This window comes from Cyprinodon variegatus, unplaced genomic scaffold (assembly GCF_000732505.1).
Source record: "Cyprinodon variegatus isolate N-32 unplaced genomic scaffold, C_variegatus-1.0 Scaffold383, whole genome shotgun sequence".
In the NCBI taxonomy this organism is placed as follows: Eukaryota; Metazoa; Chordata; class Actinopteri; order Cyprinodontiformes; family Cyprinodontidae; genus Cyprinodon; species Cyprinodon variegatus.
Genome location: NW_015150836.1, coordinates 737,189 through 743,242, shown reverse-complemented (window position 1 = coordinate 743,242; position 6,054 = coordinate 737,189). Strand labels below are relative to the sequence as shown.

The window sequence follows — 6,054 nt, the reverse complement described above, 5'->3', positions numbered from 1 at the left end:
AAAAAAAAACAAGCCACTAGTGCTGTAAAAACAAACCCCCGAAAAAAAGGCTATCGGTTTATAGAAAGATAGAAAAACTGACGAATAAGAAAAACTGGAAAAGTGAGTAAAAAAACTGCAGTTAGTGACTACTTGTGTCGATGAAGGAATTGATGATTGATCATTGAGCAGATTAGAAACTGCACATAATGATAAAGACCATCACATCTATTCATGTGTATAATTTTTAAGGTAAGCATTGAGTAAATGAAAGGGTTCCTTAGAACAAAATGACAAAACTAAATGTGTTACTAATTGCAAACTACAAGAAAATGATGAAAAACTATTTAGGATACTCTAAGCATCCTATATTACTGCTTAGGTTTATTCATTTTCATCAGTGTCTGTGCCTCGAGATTTAGACCTTTGATTTTAAAATTTGGCATATGTCATGACAAGATTTTGCATCCTGTTCGAAGCCAACAGCCTGAATGAAGGGTTGACATGCTTCAGTAGGAAGTAGTTTCTTATGAAGTAGCTTCTAACGTCTCTACGTTTTTTCTAAAGCAGTGACAGACTGCTGCACCTTAAATGCACCAGGGAGCGTAATCACAGATCCTTCCTCCCAGCAGCTGGAAGACTCTAGAACCACCACTGTTCCCAACAATCTCAATAAGTTGTTACATTCATGCTGATTTCGCAGTTTCTACCTTAGTCAGTTACAAAATACTTGCTGCTGTCATTAGCACATCTCTTATGTTGCTGCGATTTTCAAATATCCATTACTGTAAAAATGTCCTTAGTTGTATATTGGTTATTAATAAATGCTTTAAAGTACAGTATTTTATTGTTTATCTTTTAACTCTTCACTATTATGTTATTCTCATACATTTTCTAAGGTCCATATTTGTGCTACCTTTTTTTCTGTAATGTTTTTGCTGCTGTAAACACCAGAATTCCCCCATTGTGGGACAATAAAGGGACTTTCTATTCTATCACTATCAGATAAAGTCATTTTAGTCACTATTCCACTCCTTGGTGCATCTTTGATATAAATACCAAGATCTGACTTATATTTATTACAAAAAAGTATATTTCAATATTTTAGCCTTTTAGAAACTGTTACCTTATGTAATATTGGTAAACAGTGACCTCCAGGCATGCAGACCCAGTTATATGTACATAAATACTGTCTGTCTGATGGTAAGAAATAAATAAAAGACCAAGTTTGAACTAAAATCTTACTGGTTTGCTGCTGGGAGAAATGCACATTGAATATTTTACTTAACATCAACTATGTCCGCTCAAATGTGAAGATAGTTATAATCTTAGTTTTGTTTTCAATGAATGTATGTTTTGAAAGTCTGTATAAAAAACTGTTTTAATTATTAGCATGAGCTAACAAGTATCGGGTCTCGGTACACACCTGTCCGACTTGTTTTTTTGTGCCTCTGTGGTTGCTGTTGTATTTATCATTAGTGTGGACGGTCCTGTTAGTTGGATATCCCCACATCATTTCCAGTTCTTTGGTGAGTCATTGAATTTCTGCTTCCATTGAAGCAAATCAAGGACAGGACTACTTTTGTTTCAGCCTAATCTGTTTCCTGTTAAACTAATTTTAGTGCTAAAAACAAATAGTTTGTGGATTAATCTCTTGGCAGCACATATGAAGGATTCGTTAGAAGAGTGTCAAAATAATGGCCATTAGCCTTAAAAACCTATTTCAGTTGATCTCTTGTTGCCATGATCCTGTATGTAACACCTTCACATTTTAAAATCCATAAAAACCTTCATTTTAACTGACTTTGTTTTTAGCAGCAGTATTGAACCAAAATATATTTTTAACTGCTTAATCTATAAATACAATTTGAGGGTTTTATTTTCAGTATAAAAAGAAAAGGAGCAACATGTTCTGTGCTCAGGCTTGCTGTCTTTTTTTTAAGGCATCATCAGGAAAGAATACATATTAATTAATAATTTATTGCATAACTTTGCATTTCGCCAATCAAAAATGGAAAAAAACTGTCCTGTTTAACCGTATGTTTTCAATCATTAATCTTAGAACATTAGTTGTTAGATGTTATCTGACTGAATCACTTTTTATTCAGTTTTTAAAGACAGTGGGGGTTTTCTAAGAGCTCCAAGAGGCAACCTTAGGCTAGGTTTATACTAGGCCTAATTTATAAGCCTACCACTGAGTGTAAAACTCAGAGAGATGCAGCAACGTTTTTTTTTCCAATGATGTTGTGGCGCATTAAATCTTGTCAATAATTATCATAATTAATATACTAATTTCCCCCAGACATATTTTTTACACTGTCATGTTTGGCAGGAGTTGTATATGTATATATGTAACTGGTCTTCATGAGAAATTAATGCAAGACATAAAATGGTGGAGTCTTCATTTTTTAAGTTTTTTAACAAATTAATCTAAAAAAAGTTTTCCTCTTAATTATTTGAGGTAGATTCAAGATGAGGTGAGCTATTTTATTTTCAGGTTGTTTTGGTAATTTATGTAGAAGTATACTATAAAGTTACACTGAAGTGTATAGTAGTTTCTCATTTCGAATAGAAGTGCAAAGAATTACTTAAACTGCATTTGCATTAAAAGGATGTAAAACAAAACTATCAGGGTTATGGATCCCTGAAGTACCGGGATAAAATTTTCTGACACCTTTTTAAACTTTTCTGTTCCCAAGCATCCCTTTCATTTTGTTTGTACCCTGAGCGTGCAGGTGGCACAGCTGTTAGCGAGCATGACCCACGTACGGAGGCTGACCGGGGTTCGAATCCGTCCAAAAAAAAAATAATTTATGGTTTGTACCCATAATAACTGTTATGCTAACAAAGCCAATAAACCTTAATAAAGGTAAATTAAGTATTTGTGTTTGAGAACATGGAAAGCTGGGAACGGCTCCGCTCACAATCAAAATGTCTGCTCTCTGTTGGTGTTTAAATGTGAGGAAGTTACCTTGTGTACTCATTTACCCTGCTTTCTCTGTTTGTTGTTATCATTGACCTTTCCACATTCCACAACCTGCCTTTTGAAAGTCGTCCCTCATTGGCTCCAACACTGCATGCTTTGTTTGAACTTGGCCTCCGGATTGGCAGCTTTGTGCTTCTCTGGCTCTGATACGTCGGCCGAACCAGTTTCTGCTATATTTTTACTCATAGGAATGTCAGCAGGCTTTCTCCTTACTGGGGCTAAGGCTTTCTGGTCTGAGTATAGGTTCATTATAAAATAAACCTACGGGGGGGTAATAGGTGATAAGTGATCCACTCTCTTATTTCTGTTGAATTTATTCTTGAAAACAAATCAAACAGTCTGGAGGGGCTTGACCAAATGTCATAAATCATGTGTTGTAATTAGGCCTTGGCTTTTTCTCTATGCGTGCTTGGTGATGAATGTGTTTATATTAACAGGCAGGCTTGGTATTTCACAGCAGCATGCTTCGATTAGATAAACAGGCTAATTTAAGGCAGACTGTCACAGCTTGACATGTAAGAGGAGGTAATTATCAAGAGGCAAAATAAGCATTTTAGATGTCAGAAGCACAATGTATTCTCAGTTTGAGCCAAAGCCTTTCCTATTGGATGTGTGACTTTATATTATTTGGTTCTGAAAATGTATGTAAAATGTTTGTATAAAATGCTGAGTTTCTGAAAGATGGATTTAAAAATATAACACCATAACAAAACGTACAGAACTCCTGGCTATCACTAAACTCTTTTTGGGAATATTAAGGTGCAGCTGCTGTAGAGAAAGAAAGGTTGACTTAACCGGACCCTAACAACTTCCATGGCTCACTTTAGATTTAATTGTATTATTCACTTGGAATAATGTAAACATAATCAGTACTGTAGGAAAAAACAAAATAGCTAGCATTCAATCAACCAAAAATTTACGGAAGACGATAAGGGCCACTGAAAAAAAAAAAAAAAAGTTAACTGATTTTTAAATGTAATTTCAGTGTAATATGAGACAAAAGTATGAAATCCTAGAAAAAAGTCAGAATTTTGTCCTTTTTAAAAAATTTTTCAGTGGCCATAATCCTCTTCCGTACAAACTCTCTGCATCCTATGAGATTAGATTAGGAGAAATCCCAGATTTTCCAAAAAGCTGTTTATGCTGCATTCAGGTAAAGCTGGGAAACTAGGTTCCAAACATCACACAAGTGAATTAAACCCTGTTTTAAAGCAATAAATATTAACAAGTTCAGGATTTTGTTCAAACATGAACTCAGTTTTATCTAGTATTTTTCTTATAAGCTTAGACTTTTTTACTTTTTTATTGTTAAATAATCTCAAATTAGATTTTGCCCCTCAGTGTTATACTTTACACATTTTAGAACATGATAAAATAAATTATCCCAAGATGTTGAAAGCATTAGTTTACTGTTTATTTCCTTGATTGAAGTGCACTGGAAGTTATAGTGTTTATTATTATAAACCCAGCAAGATTATTACAATATTTCTATTTACTGAGCAGCAGGAGAAAAAAAAACATGCCATATGTACTGTGGTCTTCTTCCTTTGCAGATTTAACTCTTATAAACAGGCTTTTTCTAAGTTTCTGTCCAAGTTTCAGTCAGTCAGCATTTGAACCGACAGTAAGTGAACACATCACGGTTAAGAGGCGATAAACTCTTCTTCTGCGTTTACATATTAGTTTATTTTAAACAGCCTTTGGATGAACCTGCCAACAGGAAGGGGAAAAAAAATCTAAATCTGCAGCACGTGACTGCAGGTAACTAAACACCTGCGGGAAAAGGAAGAGAGGAGGAAGAGCGGCTGCTAACAGCCATGCTAACCTCCCCCCTCCCTCCTCTGACCGGCTGTCTCACCCGGTAACGTCACGATACTGAAACCAAAGGAATGCGACACGCTCCGTGGTTCTGAGTCCACGGACACTCCGCTTCTCTCTCGGCTAATGCCGCCGCAGGCTGCTTGCTTTCTCCGCGGTAATAACTTTGCTGCTGCAGCGTGTCTGCTGGTTCGGACATTTTTATCGGCTGGCTTCGGTTCTTCGGCTTTTAGCTCCGCTGAAAGTGAGTACTATTGAGCCTAAACGATCATAAGTCTTTGTTTTATTACCATAAGAAGTATATTTGTTTCACTGCATTTAAAAAGTGCGTTAAAATCTACCGCCACGCATTAAAGTGGAAGGAAATAAGCATGATAAGTTTATTGTTATTAATGGGATGATTCGCACCAGACTGCTTCCTTCTCTCCCACTGTTCCCATTCAGACCTGTTGCTGGCTGTAGAGACAGCTGCTGGACTCCACCATCACACTCATCTGTCTTTATTTGCACAAGTGTTAGTGACACATGGAGAGAGGAGGAGGAGGATGGGCATGTTTGCAGGTTTAAACTGCATCAAGACTATGTTGGGCTGGTTTTATGTTCAGAAATTAAAATCTGTTTGATGCAAATTAGTTTGATCAGGAAGCTGATTTCTTTCCTATTGAAGCCTGGGAGAATACTTTTTTTTTTCTTTCTTTTTTTTAAATCAGCACTGTAGTGGTGATTGTTTGCCAGTCCAAACATCCAATTAAAGTTCCTTAAAGCCACTACTAAGGCACTAGGGTCATGTGTCTATATGCAGGCAGAAAGAAGGTTCAATATCCAGTCTTGATGATGGTCCTGGAGGGTTTATTTTAGGGCTGCAACTAACGATTATTTTAAAAATCGATATTAATAATATTTTTAATATTAACCTCTTTATTCCAAAATAACCATTTTAGACAGAACAAACAAGCACACAAGTACAGGTTGCTCATTAACTGTACTGGTGCAATATGAAAAATAAATGTTTGTGTTAAAACTACGTAAACTTACATGAGAAGTGTTGCTGTTCATCCACAAAATATAGTGTACTTTGTTTCATAAAGTGCAAAAAAGACATTTTTGTTTTTAAAAGCCCCTAAGGGCTTCAAACGATAGGTCCCCCAATTTCAACAAATGAGTTTTTTTTAGACTAGAAGAGTTCTGCCTTTTAAGACAGGAAAGTATAGCAGTTAAAGTTGCTACTTGAGAAAATACTGAACCATAGAGAAAAAAATAGCCCTGTGATT

General features: G+C 35.8%; 1 protein-coding gene across 3 annotated transcripts in view; it reads left to right on the top strand.

The window, feature by feature from the left end:
* pak4 (p21 protein (Cdc42/Rac)-activated kinase 4) overlaps window positions 1-6,054 on the top strand; it is a 52,474-nt gene that overhangs the window by 8,431 nt on the left and 37,989 nt on the right. Inside the window, exon 1 of one of the 3 annotated variants that reach the window (XM_015387028.1) lies at window positions 4,884-5,027. The exons of 1 other annotated variant lie outside the window; for it this stretch is intronic. The gene's annotated coding sequence lies outside the window, so the exon portion shown is untranslated. Of the gene's footprint in view, window positions 1-4,883; window positions 5,028-5,151; window positions 5,169-6,054 lie in introns of those variants that run through there. One more of the 3 variants, XM_015387027.1, reaches the window with a different exon arrangement.